The 23,575-nt window shown below is 36.9% G+C and overlaps 1 long non-coding RNA gene across 1 annotated transcript in view; it reads left to right on the top strand.

The window, feature by feature from the left end:
• Positions 1 to 5,885, top strand: part of LOC141381265 (uncharacterized) — a 60,333-nt gene extending 54,448 nt beyond the window's left edge. The window contains exon 3 of the long non-coding RNA XR_012401174.1: positions 5,545 to 5,885. This is a non-coding gene — a long non-coding RNA (uncharacterized lncRNA). The remainder of the gene's footprint in view (positions 1 to 5,544) is intronic.
• Positions 5,886 to 23,575: the final 17,690 nt, after the last annotated feature.

Below are 23,575 nucleotides of genomic sequence, written 5' to 3'. Positions count from 1 at the left end.
CTTTTACTTTTCTCTGTGTATAGGCTAGTCAGAGTTTGTTTGGGTGAACACCAAATTTACCTCCTAATGATTTATAACTCATCTTCAAGAATCTAGAAGTTGGTACCTTTCTGGTAAAATATTTACAGATATTAGTCTGTTAAAATAAGCTGATACATGTTCATCCTTAGAAGAGCCTAAACATGTTGTAACATGTAAAATCATGCCAGAATAATGCTCGTTATGTGTTAAAAAAGCTCAAATTTGGCATGACAGTCACACAACTGACAGTATTCTCACCCTCTCATGACACACATCCATTTTCTCACACATAAAAATCCTGCCCCTAAATTTTTTTTTTTTTGTCAAAATAAAGATGGTTTTAAAGACTGTTATTGTTTTATAAATTGTTATTCTCCATATGTGCAACCAATCCAACGCTGGTGAAAGCAATGTAGTCAAAAACAAACTGACGCATGCGTGCAGAAAACATACCCGTGCACCTCTTGCATCGCTCCTGCTTGACGATGATGCGCTGCTCAGGTTCCCGCTCACAGTATGAATCCCGGTTGTAAACAAAGTAGTAAAAAAACAAAAAACAGGTTGTGCAACAGGTGTTGTGCCGAGAAACGCACCCCTGCCGTAAAATGCACCCCTTTCATAGACTTTTATTGTGATTCTCAGTCTACATGAAAACCAAAGGCCATAATAGATTAAAATGTAAAATGATTATTATCTTGATGAAAAAAGCAAAGTGAAAAACATTTTAAAACGCACTAGGTTTACAGATTAATAAATAATAATAAAAAAAATAATAATAAAATCTTTAATCTTCTGTAAGGGAAGGGTTCACTCTCATTAATGTCAAAATGATTTTATTAAAAAATGAACAATTTAAGTTAATAAATGCACATTTCAGAGGGGCTGCGTTTCATTCATTCATTCATTTTTTTTTTTCTCGGCTTAGTCCCTTTATTAATCCTGGGTCTCTACAGTGGAATCAACTGCCAATTTATCCATCATATATTTTTATGCAGTGGATGCCCTTCCAGCCACAACCGTTCTGGAACCGTTCTTCACCGAACTCAAACCCTGTTATTTTTATTAACTCCGCTCTGCATCTCAAAGAGATAAGCAGTCAGCTGGTAAGCAAGAAAAGGAACAGGTCATTCCGCACCATAGCGTTTGTTTTATAGATGAAACGCAGCCATACGTAGCTCTGGCTACATAATTTGTGATCTTCAGAAATGTATATAGGGGTACGTTTTCAGAATGAGCCTATGTTGGTATTATACTGTGTTTTTTATAGTGTTTACAACTCTTAGGTAATGTATGCTACCAGAGGCGGACTGGGACAAAAATTCAGCTCTGGCACGATAGCCACACCAGCCCACATTACAACACTGACACAGCCCCACCCATGGACATGCACAATTACCACTTACATTGGTGTAAAGATGATGAAATAATTTAAGCAGTACCATATGTAAGAGATATTTAAAAATTTCAATTTATGTGACTGGAACAAAAAAAAAAAAAAAAAAAAACTGTTTATAACAAATTTATACATTCAGTTTTACTTTAAGGACTAGCTATGTATTCAGAGTTCAAAAACAATAAATATTAAAAATAAATAAATAAATACAAAATAAACTGACCGCCCCACATTTAAAAAAAATGGTCCAGCCTTTCTGCCATTTGCCAGAATTGCCAGATGGCCAGTTCACCACTGTGTGCTACAGTATACTGTAGTTTTAATTATAGTGAGCTGATAAACAGCAATAAATACTGTAGTGTAGGCTAATTTCGTTTTTTTTTCTACAGTAAACTGTGGTGTATTGTAATATACTGTATACCCTAAACGTAACAGGTATGGAAATTATTGTTCACTTCATGTATAGAATTACAGATAATGTGTTTTTTTACCTAAAGTGTTAATTAAGTATACCTGAGGTGTTAGTATTGTGTGCGTCTTCTCCTTTGAAATTCCAAGAAAGCGTACATTTTTTAATTTCCTGTTTTGCACTCTCCTCTTCCCTTTCTATGCACATACAAGAGGTGAGTGTCTGCTAAGCTCTAATTATTCTTAAATCATCCTAACTTTAAAAATCACAATTGAAGTTGGTTTTTATGTTGAGATAATATTTATATTTTCATTTTTCACATTTGTTTAATTTTTTGTTTTCACTTAAATTGATGATTTCATTTTTATTTATTTATTTATTTATTTTTTTGTCTAATGGAAGGATATGAATGCTAAATGCATTGCACTTTCCCTTTAACACAGAAAAGCTAAAAGGGCGAAAACACTGTAAAAACGGTGCTTATGTTTACATAAGGAGTGATTAAAGAGCTACTTATTCACACATTAAAAAGAAAACACAACGCAAAATGAATTAGTTTGTACGAATATTGTTGTTGTATTACAACAATACTTGCAGAACTAGTGCAACAGACTAATTTAAAGTACTCTATATAGTATGGTTTCAAAACACTGTAGTATTTGTTATACACTACCTGACAAAAGTCTTGTTGTTGATACCAGTAGCAACTTGACTTTTTGTTGACTCAAATTCTTCAGCAGGATAGTGCTCCTTTTCATATTTTAGCCTCCACATCAAAGTTCCTGAAAGCAAAGAAGGTCAAGGTGACCCAGCATTGGCCAGCACAGTCATCAGACATGAACAATATTGAGCGTGTCTGTTGTAAGATGGAGGAGGCCTTAAAGATGAATTCAAAGAATCTTGATGAACTCTGGAGTCCTGCAAGAAGGCTTTCTTTGCCATTCCAGATGACTTTATTAAGTGATTTGAGTCATTGCAGAGATGTATGGATGCAGTCCTGCAAGCTCATGGGAATCATTCACAATATTAATCCCTTTTCCACTGCACTATGACTTTATATTCTATACATTATTTCTGTTAAGTGACAAGATTTTTGTCTAAGCAAAGGCAAACCTTACTGTCCTAATTAAATAATTACAAATCAAAGCAAGATCGTGTTTTATTTTGATAAAATAATCATAATCAAGAGGTCTTTGCCTTTCAAATAAGCCACTTGTGATACCAAATGTTTCATTAGAAGTCGTTATTATTTGTTGTTCCTAAAACTTTAATAGGCGACAAGAGTTTTTTCAGCTAGTTAAGGAGACCCAGAAGGGACGTGATGGTGGAGAAAAAAAAAATGGGTGAAAAAAAACAAACAAAAAAAACGAGTGATAGGTAAACATAATTTGGAAAGTTTTTGTGTTCCCTTGCAAAGATCTTTTGCATTCCCTCGCAAAACTGTTGTTTGACAAACCCTTCACTTCATACATGAAAACCCTCCTGTTTTTGCCGGGATTGTCCCGTATTTTACCATTATATCCTATTCATAGGTATTTTCCCATATTTCTCGCATATTTTTAATCTTAAAAGCATGATGAAATAAAAAAAAAAATTCTGAATTCAAATTCTTTTTATTAAAGCTGTGCGTCGATCAGCATCCCTCATATGCAACCTCTAAATCAGTGAATGAAAAACATATTTGCGAGATGCAAAATGCAAAAACTTTCAAAAATATGCTTACTTACAGTATCACTCTCTTTTTTTTTCCTATCATGTCCCTTTCAGGTCTCCATAGGTAGTGTACATTACTATAGTATTCTTTATGTAACAATAAACAAAATAGGTTTTTACTAAACAAGAAATCAAGATTTGATTTTTCCAAAAAAAAAAAAAAAAGTTAATTTACTTTTGGTTTATTAAAGAGTGGTTACACACCAGAGTAATCACTTCAAGAAGACACACAATATAGGCAACCACATTTGGTTTTGATTAAACTTTTGCCGCAGTCAGTCGTACAGTAGCTTTTCTCAAATAATTAACGGTCTAAAACAAAATTATTGCACTCTATTCAGTGTGCTTCAAGAGCATTGTATGAGATGTGTCTTCACACTCATCGGTGCGTGCGTAGGTGTATGTACAGATTGCTTAATGGCTGTGCTGAGGAAATGGAGGTAGTGCAGTGTTCACAGAGGGGAACATACAGTATAATTATAGTGCTAGTGGTCAGGCAATTGCCTCCGTAGGTGTAGTCAAGAGGAACAGATGATCACACCTTAGCATTAGTTGTCTGCTTAGTAGGTACCTGGTTTCCGACCTTAAAACTATCACTTTAACCTTCAGGGATTTGGTAAAGTTACTTAAAATAATTGCTCTGTTCTGCAGATGGAAATCGAAAGAACAATTTTACCAAACTTTATCTATTTATTTATTTTTTTTCATTTAAAGCTGGTATAAGTTTATTTATCTCATAGACCAAAGAAAGGTGAAGATGTTTAACAGAACGGAAACATAGCCTACTTCTTTCTTTACTTTTAAATGAGTACAATTTAATTCTGTTACTCTTTTAATTTTCTTCAACCTGCCATCACTACTTTTTGTGTTGTTTTTTCTTGTCTATGGCAATTAGCTATCAGTTCTGCTATTTCTGTTAAATCAAATCACACATAGAAAAATCATACCAGACAAACTGACCTCAAGACACGGCACATTATGAATGCAGCCAATATGTACAGTGTAGAAGGACTAAAAGTATCCAACAATCTCAGAAATAAAGGCACACAGGCTGTAACTGGGGTGGTTCCTTTTCAAAAGGTACACATTTGTAATTAAAGGGTCCATATTGCTGCTTCAAAAGTATATATTAGTACCTAAAAATTTTAGAAGGAACACTTTTGTACTTTTTAGGTACTAATATGTACCCTTGATGTATTAATATGGACCTTTTAGGTACACATTTGTACCTTTCGAAAAGGTACCACCCCAGAGACAGCTTGAGTAGCTTTTTTTCTGAAAGTGAAGAATATTGTTTCATGCAATGACTAAGAAGCTGTTTAGACTGCATGTCATAAATGAGAGGATGCCTGCTGTATAGTGACTGAAATCACCAAATGGTCTTAAACAACAACTAGAAATGTTTGTAGACAAACGTTATGGTGGCTTGAGAAAGCATAATCTAAAAGTTTAAAGTAGGTTTAAAGTTTAAATAACTGAAGTAGATTTTGAGAAGTTTGAAACAGCTGGCATATATAGTTAAGTACATGTAAGCATGTTACTAAGCAGTTGCTAACATATATAAGCATTGGTCAAGTTTGAATGAGCATAGTTCTAGTGTGAATTATTATATTGCTAGTATGAATTAGTATGTTGTCAGTATGTCCAATGTAGTCAATGGCTGTTTTTTACTATGAAAATTTATGGGACAGTTGCTAGGATGCTATAAGTGTGTAGAGTGTGGCTAGCAATTTGACAGGTCAACAGGCATTGGAAGACTGGTAGTCTGAGTTTAATGAGCCCAACCTTAAAGACTGATTTATACTTCTGTGTCAAACACCGGCGTATGCTACGGTGTTGACCCATAGCCCTTCGCCGTGGCCGTCGGCGTCACTGACGTGCACCTCTCAAAAAATGTAACTACACGTCGCAACAATGCGTAGCGCAAGCTCTGTGATTGGTCGGCTTGGTAGCGCTGACGAGTCTGGGCGGGACCGAGAGCCGAGCGAATGTTGTGAAAACAATGGAGCGATTGTTTACAAGTGTGGAGTCCTGTGAAGGAGCTCCGGATGAAAAGTTTTGTTTTGTGTTTACCTTATCATTAAAGTTGTTGCATGTCTGCCGGTTCCTGCCTCAAAATGAGCGAGTTTGAGCCACTTGTACATCCAGGAAGTGTTCAGGAAAAGCTAAACAGCAGCGAAGAAACTCGACACAGAGGAACATTTACACCTCACTACCAACTAGCGTTTCGGAAGTGTTAATGCAGACCAACAGAGACAGCGCGCAGAAGTATAAATGCACAGCTACGGGCGTTGCATGCGCCGTGGGTTACGCCGGTCACTTGACGCAGAAGTATAAACCAGGCTTAAGTCTGTATGATGGTCTGGCGCAAAGTTATGAGGTCACAAATGTTGGACCAATGTTAAGTCAATGGGACTTTTCTGAAATTTTCAGGTCAGTTTTTCGGAAAACCGTAATTCAGAGCAGATTGGAGGTTTGGAGTTAGTTTGGTTTTTGTAGCTTGAATATTTTAGGAGGAGATGCATATAGAACTCAGTCTCAGAAGAAGATGGAAGAAGAACTAGAACCTAAAGTTCGTTGACAAACTTTGATGTTGGCTTGAGAAAGCCAACGTCAACTGTGCTGGGACTCAGAGGTAGTTGGCAGGAAGCACATAGGCGGTGGAATATCACATGTTTCTAAGAATTTCTTTCTCAAAGTTTTGATGTGTCAAAGTTTGGTTTAATGTTAAGTCAATGGGATTTTAAATTTTTTTTTTTTGAGATTTCCGCCCCTCCTCTTCCCGCTCGCCGGCCGACGGCTCGCCTCCGAGTGGAGGGCTTTCACAGCGTTGCGTTGGCGGAGCGGAGGCCCCGGAGGAGGAGGATGAGCCGGAGCCGGCCACGGTGGACGACGACCAGGATCTAGTCCAGGGAACGGCGGGTTCCGGAAATCAGGTAAGACGAAAAACGGAATCCGGAAAATAAGGGCGAGAACGCGGCGGGATCCGAAAACGTGGTCGAAATCGAAGACGGGGGCTTTTGCTTTTTTTTTTTTTTTTTTTATCCGGCGGCTATTCGCGCGAGAACGAGAACTAAATCATTATAAATAACCAGAGTATCAAACCTTAGCCGACTTTGTTTTAAAAAAAGCCCTCCTTCCACCCCTGCTCCTCCACTTTCCTTGACAGGGCAGCACGGAGGCCTAGTAGTTAGGACCGTTGCCTCACAGCAAGTATGTCACCAGCTCAAATCTTTACCTGGCCAAGTTGACATTTCTGTGTGGCATTTACATGTTTTCCCTGTGTTTGAGTGGGTCTTCTCCGAACTCTCTGGTTTCCTCCTACAGACCAAAAAACATGTAATATAAGTAAATTGACCGAACAAAATCAACACCATAGACAAGCGATTAATCAGCAATATTCCTCACCATAGTTATTCATAACTTGCATTTACCATTATCAAGCAGGGTAGTTCTCGAGACCTACCTGAGCTCAAACTCCCCTCTCCCCCGTCAAATGGGAGGAAGCCTCAGGCTTGAGGATCTCATGAGTGCAGGGCTCTCTCCTGGGATAGCATGCCAAACAAGCTTAATAGTCAATCATCAGCTAAGTGTTAACTCTTGAATAGTAAGTTTAAGTAACAACAGAATGTTGGCTTTCTCAATCCAACATAATAATAAGTTTATGTAGTATAACAGTATGTTGGCTTTCTCAAGCTACCATAAATAAATACACTACAGATTGTTACGTTTATAAATACATGCACAAATTGCATGTATTCTATCTGTGCTGCAGGAGCTTGGTTCGGTCTGCCAACTGCTGGATACTCATAGCCTGTTAGTCAGAATTCCAAGTGCATAACCGAAGGAATGTGCTCTGTTAGTGAATATTTGACTATTCTTCACACAAACTACTGTACAACTTCAGAGCACTTTGAATAGTGAATGAGCTTTTCAAAACTCTTACTTGTTATTTATTTATTTTTACCATCTTCGTAGACCTACAGTAAATGGCTCTTGTTGCATTGAAAGCAACACAGAAGCATACAAGTTTCAACAACACGAAGGTGAGTAAAATGCCCGAACTACTCTTTTGAAATGCTTTTCATGTCCAGATACAGTTTTACAAAGATGTCACAGAAGCACTACAAGAAAAAACTCCATCCTCGATGCAAAAAGTTATGCAACACTTCTGAAACATCCCACTAGTCAAACACAGAGAGGCCAACAATTCTGCCTTGACTTTAGAAAGCAGCCGAGTTAGTATCATCAGAGGAGTCCATTATCTGCTCCATCTCTGGCTGCAAGGCATATTTAATTGATAGGAAAAAAAGGCAGAGGAGGGAATGAGTCAGGTATTTTTCACTCTTTTTGCTCCTCCCTCCACACACACACACACACACACTCAGTTTTCAATCTGTTTTCCCCTCAGCGTCGTGAGCAGGGGATCACTTTGACGGCGGGATGTGGGTGGATGTGTCTGTGTTTGTGCTCACAGAGTCTGCGTGGTGTCACGGAGGTTTTGGAAACCGCCTCAGCGCTGGGGAGGGCTGGAAAGATGGAGAATTAGAGAGCGAGAAAAAGAGAGAGAGAGACGGAGGAAAACATGCTGGCAAGCTCTTCACAGACAGCTGCAGACTAGTGGGCGACCCGGTGAGAGTGTCCTAAACCTATGCCAACGGAAGAAAGAAAAAAGCAGGCAGTGTGAAGCAGAGGAAAACTGTTCTATGCACAGATGCACACTTCCACACATGATAAAACATACATATTGAAGTATTTTTCCAATTACAAAAAAAAAAAAAAAAAAACCCTCTGAATATATATACAGGGGTTGGACAATAAAATTAAAACACTGGCCAATTTAGGGTTGGAGATTTCATGGATGAATTTGACAAGCTCGGTTGCCAATCTTTAGTGATTGCACATTCCACCAGTTAGAGCAGAGCGTGAATGTTTAATTACGAGAGTAATAGCACAGTTTTACATAAAATTCTGCAATACACACAACATTAATGGTGACATATTAGAGTTCAACATGATAAATTGATGGTGCGTATCTGTGACCAAGACAGCAAGTCTTTGTGATGTATCAAGAGCCATGGTATCCAGGGTAATGTCAGCATACCACCAGATGTGAAAAATCACATCTGACAGGAGTAACTGTGGATGCAAGAGGAAGTGCTTGCAAGCTAACTCGAATTGTATGCAAAAAACATAAAACCACAGCTGCCCAGCTCACTTTAGAATTAAATGTGCACCTTAACTGTCCTGTTGCAACCAAAACTGTTTCTCAGGAGCTCCACAGGGTCAATATACATGGCAGGGCTGCTATAGCCACATCTTTTGTCAATCCTGCCAATGCCAAGTGTTGGATTCAGAAAATCTTGGGATGTGGACAATATGAAACATGTATTGTTCTCTGATGAGTCCACCTTCACTGTCTTTCCCACATCTGGAAGAGTTACAGTGTGGAGAAGCCCCAAAGGAGTTTACCACCCATACTGTTTTATGCCCAGAGTAAAGCATGGGGGTGGATCAGTAATGGTTTGGGCTGCAATATCATTTACTGCTAAGGTCTATCAAACCATTTTGGAGGATGCACATGCAGTGCATCAAAAATTGTATTGGATGATAATGCAGCAATGCACACAGCAAGATTGATGACAGTTATTTATATTTTTGAATTAGAAAGTTCCCATGGCCTGTACAGTCACCTGAACTTAATATTATTGAGCCACTTTGTTGTGTTTTGGGGGTGCGAGGAAACACTTTAAATATAAATATAAATACTATAAAGTTGAAGTCAGAATTATTAGCCCCCCTTTGATTTTTTTTCTTTTTAAATATTTCCCAAATTATGTTTTATAGAGCAAGAAATTTTCACAGTATGTCTAATAATTTTTTTTTTCTTCCGGAGAAAGTCTTTTTTTTTTTTGGCTATATATATATATATATATATATATATATATATATATATATATATATATATATATATATATATATATATATATATATATATATATTATTCAAATTATGTGCTAAAACATGCAAAATGAGATAATGAAAGAACATTCAAAAACAAACTCTTAATAATTATAATAATTAACCCTTATTCATCTTATTGTCTTATTCAGATGAAGGCAAATATATTTATTACTAATGTCCATGTAAACAGTCACAGTCTGCTATTTAATTAATTAATTAAATTTTAATTAATTAATTTTTAATTAATTAAAATTAATTAATTAATTAATTAATTAATTTATTTATTTATTTAATTATTTATTTTGTAATTAATAGAGGCTACTGTCTATGTTTTTGACAATCTAAAATATGTTTGTGATATTCTGGATCCCAAGTCCGACACTTTACAGCATCAAGCTATTGAACAAACTTATCATGCCAGAAAAGTGTTTGTTTTACAAACAAAATGCAGCCGGGCATATGCCAAAGCACGTATTTCACGGTTCCTAAAAACGTAGCCCTGGGCAAGTCTCCCCAATGAGCCTGTGTTGGAGTAAACACAAGTAATACTTTGGGCCCTTGATTTACAGTGCCAGCAGATCTCCAGTTGAGATACACAGACTGACATATTTAAAAAAGGCACCAACATTAAATCAGCCGACTAATTAATAAATTCAAAACGACAAATATACTGATTGTGCTAAACATTAATTGACCAAGTATTATTTTTCAATCTCTTTCCACTTGTCCCGTTTAGGTTCATAATTAAATTTTGCAAACTACTTTTTATTTATACCTGTAATGTAATGAATGTACTGTTTGCATGTATGTATGTGTGAAACACAAGCAAAATAGCACCCTAGGAAAATTCTGGATTGCTAATGTTAAATTCACTCACAAAATTGATAAATACAAAAAAACAAAACAAAAAACAAACTAAAAAAGGCTTCATCGTCTAGCTGAGACTAACCATGTAACCTATAATGCTAACGCATTTTTTACAGCTAAATCAATAAGAATTTCATAACAAATGATCAACATATTGATATATTGAATTGATATACACACTTTAAGAAACTATATCGAAGGCTTTAATAATGCTATGGGTTATGTATATACAGTATAACATGGTGCTTTCTCTCTCAATTCAACATTTTGACAGGTAATAAAATAAAGAAATTCAACAGAGTGTAAGTTGGCATCAATAAAACATGCTGAATGTGTGAACAGACTTTGCATAGAGTCAGAAACACCAAAACAAAGTACCAATGGGGTAACATAGGTTATACTAAAGTAATCCAATAAACATGAAGCACATAAGATTAATTGTAACACAGAATTATTTATATAAAATATGTGATGTTGTGAGATATGCATTTAAATGATTAATTAAGGTAAATCATATAATAATTAATCATTTGTACTTTCAAAACCTTAGATTTGGCTGCATTTAAACCCAACCATTGACATGTTTCACTATATATGCTACACAGTAACCATAAACAAAAAGTACCTGCAACTCTTACAACTCTTAAATGGCTAAAATAAAAGTTTTATTGATTTTATTCAGCTGTGAGTTTATGTTTATTCTGCAATTCTGAATTTATTATTTGCCATTCAGAGTTTATTTCTCACAAATTTGGCTGTATTCCTGTCTAGAGTTTTAGGCTACCTTGACTTTTTTTTTTTTTACTTTATTTCTTGCAATTCTGCTGTGTGGTTATTTAATTATGTCTCCATTCGTCATAATTGTGGCTTTTTTCTTTCAATCGTAATTTCATTGTTTGCAACTGTAACTTTATGGGCTATGCTATGCCTCAATTCTTTGACTTTTTTTCTTGCATTTTTCACATTTATTCACATTGTCACATTTATTATCCACGTGTAAATGCCAATTTATAAGCAGTTTTGTGTAAAGTTACTGTTAAAACGAATGCAGTGCATACTGAAAGTATTTATATAGCGCTTCAGTTTTTCCACGTTATATGTTACAGCCTTATTCCAAAATGGATTAAATACATTTATTTCCTACACAAAAAAGCCCATAATGACAATGTGAAAAAGATTTTTTGAAATTGTTGCAAATTATTTAAAAAAAATAAAAAACTCCTGAAAATTCCCATGTATATAAGTATTCACAGCCTTTGCTCAATACTTTGTTGATGCACCTTTGGCAGCAATTACAGCCTCAAGTTTGAATATGATGCCACATGTTTGGCACACCTGTCTTTGGGAATTTTTGCCCATTCCTCTTTGCAGTACCTCTTAAGCTCTATTAGGTTGGAAGTGAAGCGACGGTGTACAGCTATTTTCAGATCTCTCTAGAGATGTTCAATAAGATTTAGGTCTGGGCTCTAGCTGGGCCACTCAAGGACATTCACTGAGTTGTTGTGAAGCCACTCCATTGACATTTTGGCTGCGTGCTTTGGGTCGTTGAACCAGTTTTCCAGTCTGAGCTCAAGACCACTCTGAAGCAGATCTTCATTCTGGGTCTCTCTGTACATTGGTCTATCCTGACTAGTCTTCCAGTTCCTGCTGCTGAAAAACATTCCCACAGCATGATGCTGCCACCACCATGCTTTACTATAGGGATTACATTAGCCTGGTGATGAGCGGTGCCAGGTTTTCTCCAAACGTAACACCTGGCATTCACTCCAAAGAGTTAATTTTTTGTCTCATCAGACCAGAGAATTTTGTTACTTATGGTCTGAGAGACCTTCAGATACCTTTTGGCAAATTCCAAGCGAGGAGTGGCTTCCGTCTGGCCACTCTACCATACAGGCCTGATTGGTGGGTTGTTGCACAGATAGTTGTCCTTCAGTAAAGTCCTTTCCTAACAGAAGAGCGCTGGAGCTCAGACAGAGTGACCATCGGATTATTGATCACCTCCCTGACTAAGGCGCTTCTCCCACAATCACTCAGCTTAGATAGCCGAGCAGCTCTAGGAAGAGTCTTGCAGGTTTCAAACATCTTCCTCCTAGGGATCATGGAGGTCACTGTGCTCATTTTAACTTTCAGAGCAGCAGTATGTTTTTCTGTATCCTTCCCCTGCCTTGTGCCTTGAGACAACCCTGTCTCGGAGGTCCACAAACAATTCCTTTGTCTTCATGCTTGGTTTGTGCTTTGACATGCACTGTCAACTCTGCAACATTGCAAAGGCTGTGAATATTGCACTCTATAATTTGATAAACAAAACAAAACAAAAATAAACTTATTTAAAAACTTAAAAACGTTTTTTTTTTTTCATCCCATGATGGAAATGGACTTCCATATACAACCAATAAAAAGGTTGAGCAAGAAATTTTTCTGTTAAAAAAATGAATCTTATTGATGCATTTAGACATTTAGACAAAAAGAATCAAAAAGTGAGCACCACTGTTTAGATTGTTGCTCTCCTGAACTGGTAAACACATACGCACAGGCACCCAAGCATGTGCTGCGCTTACTCTCAAACACTCAGCCCATTCCAGCTTGATTTCTTCAGCCTAATTGAACAGCACAACAGCATGGGGGAAGTTTAATGAACAATGAAATCAGGTCATCACAATACAGCCATGATATAGAGGAGGCCTTATTGCCCTGAATGCTTATATTATCCATACTGATTGATAAATTAGTCTTAGGATGGCAGCGATAGTAAATTACAGCAAGCCACAGCTTCAGATAGATGGGCATCTTTCCTCTGCAGGTAGATGAATGCCAGTGGAGAGGTGAAAGGATTGTTGACTGCATAAGTGAGCGCTCTGGCATGAAGTCAAAGGCGCCTGTGGTTTAGCAGGCCTGCTGCCAGCCTGGCAAATGAATGCCTTATTCCCTCGCATGCATTGAATTTAAATGCATTTGAGCCTCGCATATACCCCGAAACAGAGTCCAGACCCTTCTTTCAGAGTGCGTCCTGTCTTCTGGAGGCCTCTAATGCTCCATTGTGCGGAGAATAATGCTGGCGACTGCTGACCAGACAGACGGAGTGATTCCAGAAAATGCTATCACAACCTGATAAGCTATTCAGCTAAGAGTAGCCAGTCGTCAAATCATTCCCCAGGGGCGTCAGTGGACACAAAAGTGACAATGCAGAGAATGGAGACTCACAATCAGGGAGATGATTAAAAAAAAAGAAAGAAAAGCTTTTCATCTGGCTGTGAATATAAATGAGTAAGAGAAGTACATCTGATATTAGGGGTAAAAAGTTGGAAAAAGGGTCATTTTTTGGCTCAATTTATGATTCTTTTTTTGTCTGTGTCAAAAGTAACGTAGAAATTTTAATACTTTAATACATTATTACAATTAAAAATAACACTTTTTAAAAAAACAACATTTTTATCTGAATTCATGTTTTACAGGTTCTTTAAATCAAACTTAAATGTAACATGATCTGTCAGAAACCATTCTAATTTTTATATATATATATATATATATATATATATATATATATATATATATACACACACACACACACGCACACACACACACTGGCCACTTTATTAGGTACACCTTACTGATACGGTTTCGGACATAGCTTGGAAATTAGACATTGGAAATAGCCATCAGAAGATGGGTACAGTGTGGTCATAAAGGAATGAACATGCTCGGCAGCAATACTCAGGTAGGCTGTGATGCTGACACAATGCTCTCAATTGTTACTAATGGGCCCAAAGTGTGCCAATAAAATATCCCCCACACCTTTACACTATCACCAGCCTGAACTGTTGATTTAAGGCAGGATAGATTCATGCTTTCATGTTGCTGTTGTTTTTTGGGCCATTCTCTGTAAACCCTAGAGATGGTTGTGTGTGAAAATCACAGTAGATCAGCAGTTTCTGAAATACTCAGAACAGCCAGTCTGGCACCAACAACCATACAACATTTAACGACATTTAAATCACCTTTCTTCCCCATTCTGATGCTCGGCTTGAACTGCAACAGATTGTCATGACCATGTGATTGGCTGATTAGAAATTTGCATAGCAGTATATGTGCATATATATATATATATATATATATATATATATATATATATATATATATATATATATATACTATATTTTATTATATAAAAATATATAATTATATATTACATTTTTTTTTAATATTTAACTTTTTTAAATAGATTTCTGATTTACTGCATGGTTTAATGTTTTATAATAATACGTTTATTTAATGCTTACATAAATGATAAATGTAAAAAAATTATAATAATAACTGAAAAAAGTTCTTACTCTAAACTTTTGCAGTATTTATGAGATTAATAATCAGCTTCATGTTTCTCAACACTTGTGATAAAAGCAAATGCCTTTTGTTCAGTGAATTATCATATTTCTGAATGAATATGATCATGGTCATGACTATACATTCCTTTTTAAATATATTGAACGGCGTATTCAAATAAAAAAAACATTGATTTTAAGTTACATAAAAGACGCAAATAACTCCAAACTTACATCCAGCAGGCTATGTTTGTACTCAAATTTTCAAAGATATAAAGGGAAGCCGGAAATTTCTTATTTCTTTCTTTAGCTGATGGACGAGGAACAAGCTGGCAGGATTGACCCAAACCCAGCGCACAGGCACTTAGCCAATTTTAATTATGCATGCCATGCGTCCGCTGTCCAAATAACCCTGTACGCTTGTTCCTTGTAAGTGTATCAATCTAAGGCAAACACTATTTACAGCAGTGGAGTAGTGCGCGGCCCTTAGGGACCGACTCCCCGGATTGGGAAGCGGATGGATAGAGTAACCAGAGAAAGTACAGACGTCAGCCATCGCACTCTGCGTCAAATAAGAGCCCTCTATTCAGGAGTCTGTAGAGAAAACAGACATGTCACTGCTGCCGGAGAAGATGTAACTCTTTTGTAAAGCTTTTAGAGTAGGTGGTGTGTTTATCCCAGCAGTCAGGGCCACAGCGTCCACTGCGGGGTCACAGTGCGTATTGCGAGTCTGTAGATCTGTTTTCAAGACAGCGTGTGTGTGTGTGTGTGTGTGTGTATACAAGAGAAGACAATACTGTGGCTAGTCTGCATCAGAGCCGGTTTTGGAGCTTTTTGAATGTTGTGTTGCATGACTCAACTAGATGCCTGAAAGTTGCTTGGCCTTCTGGATGGGACTACTGGTAAACTTAAAATCAGAGGATGTTTTATATGTTTATAGAAGTGATTTCTCGCTGGAATAGTGGTGGTTGGATGATGAATTTATTCCTTTGGGGTTGTGCCATTTCAGAAATACATAAAAATGTGAAGTTAGAAATTCAACTGTTTGCACCGTCGTGGGAGCACTCCTAACCATTGTTGTGAGGCAAGAAAACGTTTATCATTCATGATAACAATTTAAAATAAGACTATAATAATGTGTTAGGTATTATGAACAAGCAATGAACAGTATTTTTTCATCAATATTTGTTTAATCTATTAAGTTGATATTGGTTAATTAAGATATTATATTCAGTATTTCACATCTAAAACAAACAAAAAAACAAACAAACAAAAAAATTACACACTCTTAACTGATTGATTGTTATTAGCTTGAATTATAGTATGCATTTGGCACAGCATTGTTTAAACAAGGTTCTGCATTGTTACAATAATTTTTCCTACACAGATGTAGTTTCTTTTTTCTTTTCTTTTTTTCGGCTTATTCCCTTATTAATCAGGGGTAGCCACAGAAGAATGAACCAACAACTTATCCATCATATGTTTTACGCAGCAGATGCCCTTCCAGCTGCAACCCAACACCAGGAAACACCCCCACATTTTTACATTCACACACATACACTACGGCAAATTTGGCTTATTTGATTCACCTGTACCGTATGTCTTCGGACTGTGGGTGAAACCATGTTAACACATAAGAGCTTTCATTTCGCACGCAGCAGCAGCGCAGCAGCAGCGCATCAGCGCGAGGCGTGAGCATCACTGCAGCATTAGTGTCGCAATAGTTTTGTCGTTGGGTCTATTTTTGCCGCGCTGCTTAAGCTCAATTAAAGTGATAGTGCATTGATAATGACCTAAACACAATGAATAACAAAAGTAACAAAAAAAGTAGCAATTTTACCCAATAAACACGTTAATAATATCTACTGGCTTATATAAAGTCGATCAAATTAACTTAAACGATTAAAAACTGCAACAAACATTTATTTAGGCCTGAACTACAAAACCAAATGTAAAATAATTTTAGTATCCGTTTTGCTTAAGTTGCACGCTAGTGTTTCAGGGGAGGGGAAATAGAATATTTAGGGGAGTTGTAGTCCATAGCGAAGTGTATTGTGGGTTGTGTAGTTCGACACGCATGCTGGATGATGTGAGCTCGGTGTGTGCTGTGCAGCTGAAGCAGAGGAAGAAAGTTTTATTCGGCTTTGTTTTATGTTCACTCAAGTTATTCCTACCGGGAGCTGTTTGCACTGTGAACCTGACAAGATGAAAATAAGTAAAAGAAGGGCATGCATTAATTACTTTTGTCCGTCTCATCCTTACGAGCTGTTGCTCTGCCGCTGGACATTACTGAAGCAGAGAAAGTAACACTAGTTTGATGATGTATAAATATCATTATAACTATATTGTATAAATATTATTAACTAACTAACTAACCCTAAAACATCCTGACAATCAAAATCCAAATGACATGTCACAGGCGATTGTCTTCTGAGTGCACCAGACATGAATGACTTCTCATAGAGCATGAGAAGCATACAGTACTGTATGATCTATATACTTTCTAAAATAAAGACTTGCAGGTTAAAGAAACAGCATAGGATGAAGTTTCCGCCTGATTGGTGAGGTTTTAAATTGATCAGACCAAATGACCTTCTACCTTTGCTCCAGTTTCCAATCTTTATACATATGTTTAGTCCCAATCCATTGAGTTCCCTTTAGATCAGGGGTGTCCAAACTTGGAGGACTGGTGTCCTGGAGTTTTTTTCTCCAACCCTACTCAAACACACCTAAACCAGCTATCAAGCTCTTACTAGATATACTAGAAATGTCCTGGCAGGTGTGTTGAAGCAAGTTTGAGATAAACTCTCAAGGACCCCGGCCCTCCAGGACCAAGTTTGGACACACCTGCTTTAGATTGTGCATGTGGAAATGCTCTTACGTTCACTATTAAACATGGCTGTGAGTTCTACTATTTTTTTTTTTTTTTTCATGATTTGATTTCATCAGACATTTAAGAGACTGACAATATCAATAATTTAAAGAGCTCCAATTTTGGCCTTTTTACAAGATTTTAGATAAGTCCTTTGTGTCTCCAAAATGTGTCTGTAGGCAAGGCAAGGCACGTTTATTTATATAGCACATTTCATACTCAATGGCAATACAAATTGCTTTACATAAACAGGAATAAAAAAAAGAAAAAGAAAAAATAAGAATAAGAAAATAAAAACAACAACAAATAATACAATTAATTAAAAACATTAAAACACATAATAATTTGTTAAAACTGGTTATAAAAAAGTTTCAATGCCTTAAACCAATGTCCCACAAGGGCAATGGATGAAGTTCACTATCAGGTCAAAATATCCATCAGATTATTTATTATACACAGATGAAAATGTCATTTTTGAGGGGCATGTAGCAGATTTGCGGATGTTCTTTTAAATGAAAATTAGCTGGTTCTCCCCAATCACTCTTCAGACCTTTAGCCTCATGAAAGAATCACCAGAAGAGCTGAGAGCCTGTTACAAATGCTACAGTAAGGGTGTACTCACACTATGCTACCGAACCATGCCCAGGCCCGTTTTCTGTATCGTTTGAAGAGTGTGAGGGCTCTGAATTAAGCTCAGGCACAGTTCACTTGGCCGGCCCTGGCCCAGTTGGAAGAGATGTGCCAGAGCGCGAATCACTTGGGCTTTGGCACGATATACTTGTAGTGTGAGACCAAAGCGTGATTGAGCCCGAAACTGAAGGCGAGACGTGACTTCAGACTACGAGACTGTTTCATATGGATTTATTGATCATTCTTATTGTTCAATGAACGCAAACTGTCGTAGATGATTAAAGACGCAAACTCCTTGCTGCACAACAGATGCACCTTCAGCAAACCTCCTAATACCTGCAGCATGAGGACTTTATGATTGTTTATGGGCATCAAAAGTGGAGGATCTGTTCGGCAAAATATTTGACTGCTTGTCACTGCATTTCAAATGACTAAAGCGATATAAGTAAAGAAATGTTCACTGTGCTAAGCAACAGTGCTTCTCTACTGAACAGTGCATCATCGATGACGTAGGCATACCCAGGCCCGAATGTAATGTGAGTGCGGGCCATTGGGGAAGACGGGAGAGGGGACAGGCATTATTTGGCCCGGTTCAAGGCAACTGTATAGTGAGTACGCCCTAAGACTGAACCAGGAAGTTGCCCAATGGATATTCGATGTAGTTGTTGTTGATTTTATTCATCCTTCCTAGCTACAATAATAAATGAGCCATATACAAATGTTGTTACAAATGCGTATTTTCAACACGTTGTGCTCATCTATTCGCAGCAAATTTGCCAAATCGCCAACCAAACTGGTAAACATGCTGCTGAATAGCAATCCATTATAACTAATAGTAATAAAGTTAATTTCCAAAATAAGCCTGATTTAACGCCCCATCCACACCTTCAACGCTTAACATTCACTTTGAATGGGTGATGTCACAACTGCATAGTGGATCCATCGTTGCCGCTTCTGTGGCATTGCACGCTGCAGAAGTAGGGACTTTCTCAACTTTTCAAGCAGGGAAGGAAGTGTCAGCTAATCAGATCGCTGTATTCAAATACATTAGCTCAGACAGTGGTCTATTGCTGACCAATAACATTGGCTAGCACTGCTATGACGATCGCGTCAGCCCCAACTTTAGACAAGCCCTCGGTCAAGCGTTGACGCTGAAGCCCCATGTGAATGAGGTGTTAGATCAACAAACTTGGACTTTTATTGTGTGATTGGAGCATGCTTGTTTATAATTGTGTACTTAATATAGCTGCTATGATTCCTGCGGTTAGAAATTATGTAGCTCAAAAACTATAGTTCAAAATGCTTTACAAAACAAAGTGTACCACTTACTACTTCTTGTGCAGTTTTATCACATAGAGTTGTAACATCTCTTTTAATCCCAGTTTCTTTGCAAATCCTGTCTTGTGTACATGTTTATATGTGTTAATAATGAGATGTTGTAATACGCGCCTGTCAATCAATATTGACTGGAGAGGGAAACTGCATTGCTACATCATGGTGTGGTGGGTCTCAGAATTGCTGGGAATTCTATCCTATTTGATATACTATCAGGTATTAAAATATTATCATTAGTTTATATCACTCTAATATGACTGTGGACGCATTAAACCCACACACATCTCTCTATAAATAGCTTTCAAAGTTGATTATGCATGATGGATGCCCTTTAAGATTTTTTCAACCACATTTCCTCCACAAAGCTGATGGTTCCTCACTATCCTTTCAGTTCTTAATAATTGTTCCTTTCAGAAATAGAAATCTCACAATCCAGAAAAGATGCAAAACTTCTAACTTAAGAGTTTCAATGCCCTAAACTAACATTCCACAAGGGAAATTGATGAAGTTCTGTGAGACCCAATATCCAATTTAGCACTTCCCTTTTGTACAAGGACAAAGATTTCAAAGACGTTTAGAGCTGAGTGTCATTTTGCGTTGTGGGATCCCACATAGCAAAATTTTTCTGGCCCAGCTCTGGCCCACAAAATTAGCTTTTGCTTGGCCCACATGCTGCAGTGAATTGCGGTACATGACTGGACCAAGTCTGGCTTCCAGACAAAGGCCAAACAAGGACCATATCTAGGCCAAGTGTCAGCCAAGTTTATAAACCATAACTGGACCAGAACTGGGCCAGGTATGTTGGTGTGTCATGACAGCATTGAAATTGAAAAACCCACGAAGGATTGCGCTTTAGGTGCACTTTGGTCATGCTTTTTCTCGAAGTGACATGATTGGTAGAATTTTTTTCCTTTACTCAAAAATAATTTATATGTATTTTAAATGTGGGTCAAAACAGGCCAAACTTATGTGGCCCACATATACATTTTATAATATCTTGGCCAAATACTTAATTTGACATCTGGCCCAAGTCTTGTGTGCCGCCTTAAAGACAGTGCCAGAAAATGCAAGAAGAACTTGAATATGGCCCGGATTGACTACAAAAAGGTATTTGAGAGTGTCACTTACTCATGGACCCTGAGAACCCCGATGAGCTATTGAGTGAGTCAAACCATCAATCAGTTTGCTGAAGCGTTGTCAATAAAGCAATGGAAGACAGAGATGCACCTTTTCCACCAGAATGGCAGAATCAGGACGGAATCAATTGACATCAAGCGAGGACTCTTCCAAGGTGACACACCATCTCCCTGATTGGTCCACCTTGGACATGCAAAACATGGCTGGCTTTAAATTTAGGTCAATATAAAGAAAAGCAATGGTGTCCAAAAGCTTGTTGCACTATGGTCTTCACAGTCATCATTGAGCAAGAAAATGAAAACCCTTTGAAGATATTAAAGAAGTATGAAGACAGTATAACAACAAGTACTCCCTGATGAAGACAGCAAATGAGATTCACAAACACTATCCTTCCCAGACATGAGGATCATCCAGAGAGCATTGAAATCATGGGTGGGAAGCCAAGTGGGAATTCTCTGCATGAAGGTCGAACACTGAAAGAGAATATCAAATGAGCTTGGATCAATTCTTTGAAGAAGAAGGCTTTACACAGCAAGTTCCTTGAATATTGCAATGAGTCATATGTAGACATGAAAACCAGAAAAGGTTGGTACCGTAGTTTTGTTCTGAAAGAGAGATGGAAAGCCTGGATACTGCTGCCCATTTTCAATTACTTACTGCAACAGGTGGCAGCACCAATGCAAGATCCTCAACAAGTAGAATATGTGGAGCATGTGTTTTGAGAAAACACAATCAGTCAGAATTTCTGGCTGTTCAACAATTTCTGGCAATTTCTTTCAGACTATATAAGGAGAGACATAACAAGCTTTCCAATTGAATCAACTGGACAATTTGCAAGGAACTTAGTGTTGAAGTGTCCGACAAGGCATTACTGTCCAAAACAAAAAGGACAAGATGTGGTTGCTTGATGTTGCAATCCCAGTGGACTCCAATTCAGTGGAGAAGGAAAACGACAAGCTAACCAACTACAATAGCCTGGGAATCAACATCAGTAGATCCTGGAATGCAAAAAAAAAAAAAAAAAAAAAAAAACATAGAAGCTCTGGGATTCACGAAAAAAGATTTCCATTGATATCTGGAGCAGATCCCAGGGAAGTCAAGTGCCTTTGAAGTGCAGAAGATTGTGTTTTGTGATAATGCAGACATACTTCACAAAGTACTCTTTTCGAGAGGAACCCCCACAGATTGGTTGAATCCTGGATTATGACAGAGAGTTTCTTAAAGAAAACAAACAAACAAACAAACAAACAAACAAACAAACAAACAGACAAACAAACTTCTTTTCGGCTTAGTCCCTTGATTAATCCGGGGTCGCCACAGCGGAATGAACCACCAACCTATCCAGCACATGTTCTATGCAGTGGATGCCCTTCCAGCTGCAACCCATCTATGGGAAACATCTATACACACTCACTCACACTCAAAAACTATAGACAATTTAGCCTACCCAATTCAGCGGTACCTCATGTCTTTGGACTGTGGGGAAACCGAAGTACCCAGAGGAAACCCACGCGAAAGCGGGGAGAACATGCAAACTTTACACAGAAACGCCAACTGACCCAGCCGAGGCTCGAACCAGTGACCTTCTTTCTGTGAGGCGACAGTACTACCCACTGCGCCACCGCGTCACACCATTATTATTATTACCATTATTATTATTACTATTATTATTAATTTTGTTGTGTTTTGCATTGTGAATTGTTTTTACTTAAAATGACATTTACAATAAAAATAATTATGCCATCTTTAAATTGCATCGCTTATACAGTCAGTTCACGATAAATAAATGCAAGAGCTTGCTACAGCATACAGCTTTAATACAATTGCTCATACTTAGGACTAGGGATTTAAACTCATTACATTTACATTACGTTTACATTAAGTCATTTAGCAGATGCTTTTATCCAAAGCGACTTACAAATGAGGACTATCACAAGCAATTTATCATACAAGAGCCAGGAATACTTGTAGACCTACATAGCCAAGTGCAGAGCAGGAGTGAAAGAGCAGAAAAGGGAAACATATAGAAAATACAAAAGCTTTTATTTTTTATTTATAAAAGTGTGCATGATTGGAAATAGCTTTAGGTAAAGTGCTGTAGTGCTTGCAGAAGAGATATTATTTCTCAAAGGTTTAATGCAAGACATATACCCCACCAATACTATTTTTTCCAGCATATTTCTAAACATAATAGTTTTATTAACTAATTTCTAATAGTTGGTTTCTTTTATCTTTGCCAGTACATAATATTTTACTAGATATTTTTCAAGACATTCATATTCAGCTTAAAGGGCAATTTACAGGCTTAACAAGGTTAATTAGGTTAATTGGGCAAGTTCAAGTATTTAAGCAAGTCATTGTATAAGCAAATACAAAAGCTTATATATATATATATATATATATATATATATATATATATATATATATATATATATATATATATATATATATATATATATATATATATATATATATATATATATATATATATAGCTTAGGAAGGCTAATAATATTAACATTAAAATATATTTTTTAATTAAAGAAATATAAATAAAGCAAACAAGACATTCTCCAGAAGAAAAAAATATAGCAAATAGTGTGAAAAATGTATTTCTCTGTTAAACATCATCTGGGAAATATTTGAAAAAAAAAAAAAAGGAATACAACAGTATTTTGTCGAGATTAAACTATTTTAAAATCTGAAGGTTTAAAGACATAAATTAAAACTTTAAACAAATAAAAATTATAAACAAATAAAAAATTACAGAAATTATAAAAATGAATACCAAGAAAATTACCTTTAAATTTGTGCCAATTCATTTATTAGCATATTACTAATCCAAATCACTATATAACTATCCTGCCCCAGTTTATTAACTTTTAATTTTTAATTAAACTATTTTAAATGAATCTTTTAT

Source organism: Danio rerio, chromosome 3 (assembly GCF_049306965.1).
Source record: "Danio rerio strain Tuebingen ecotype United States chromosome 3, GRCz12tu, whole genome shotgun sequence".
Lineage (NCBI taxonomy): Eukaryota > Metazoa > Chordata > Actinopteri > Cypriniformes > Danionidae > Danio > Danio rerio.
This window is presented reverse-complemented; position numbering and strand designations above follow the sequence as displayed.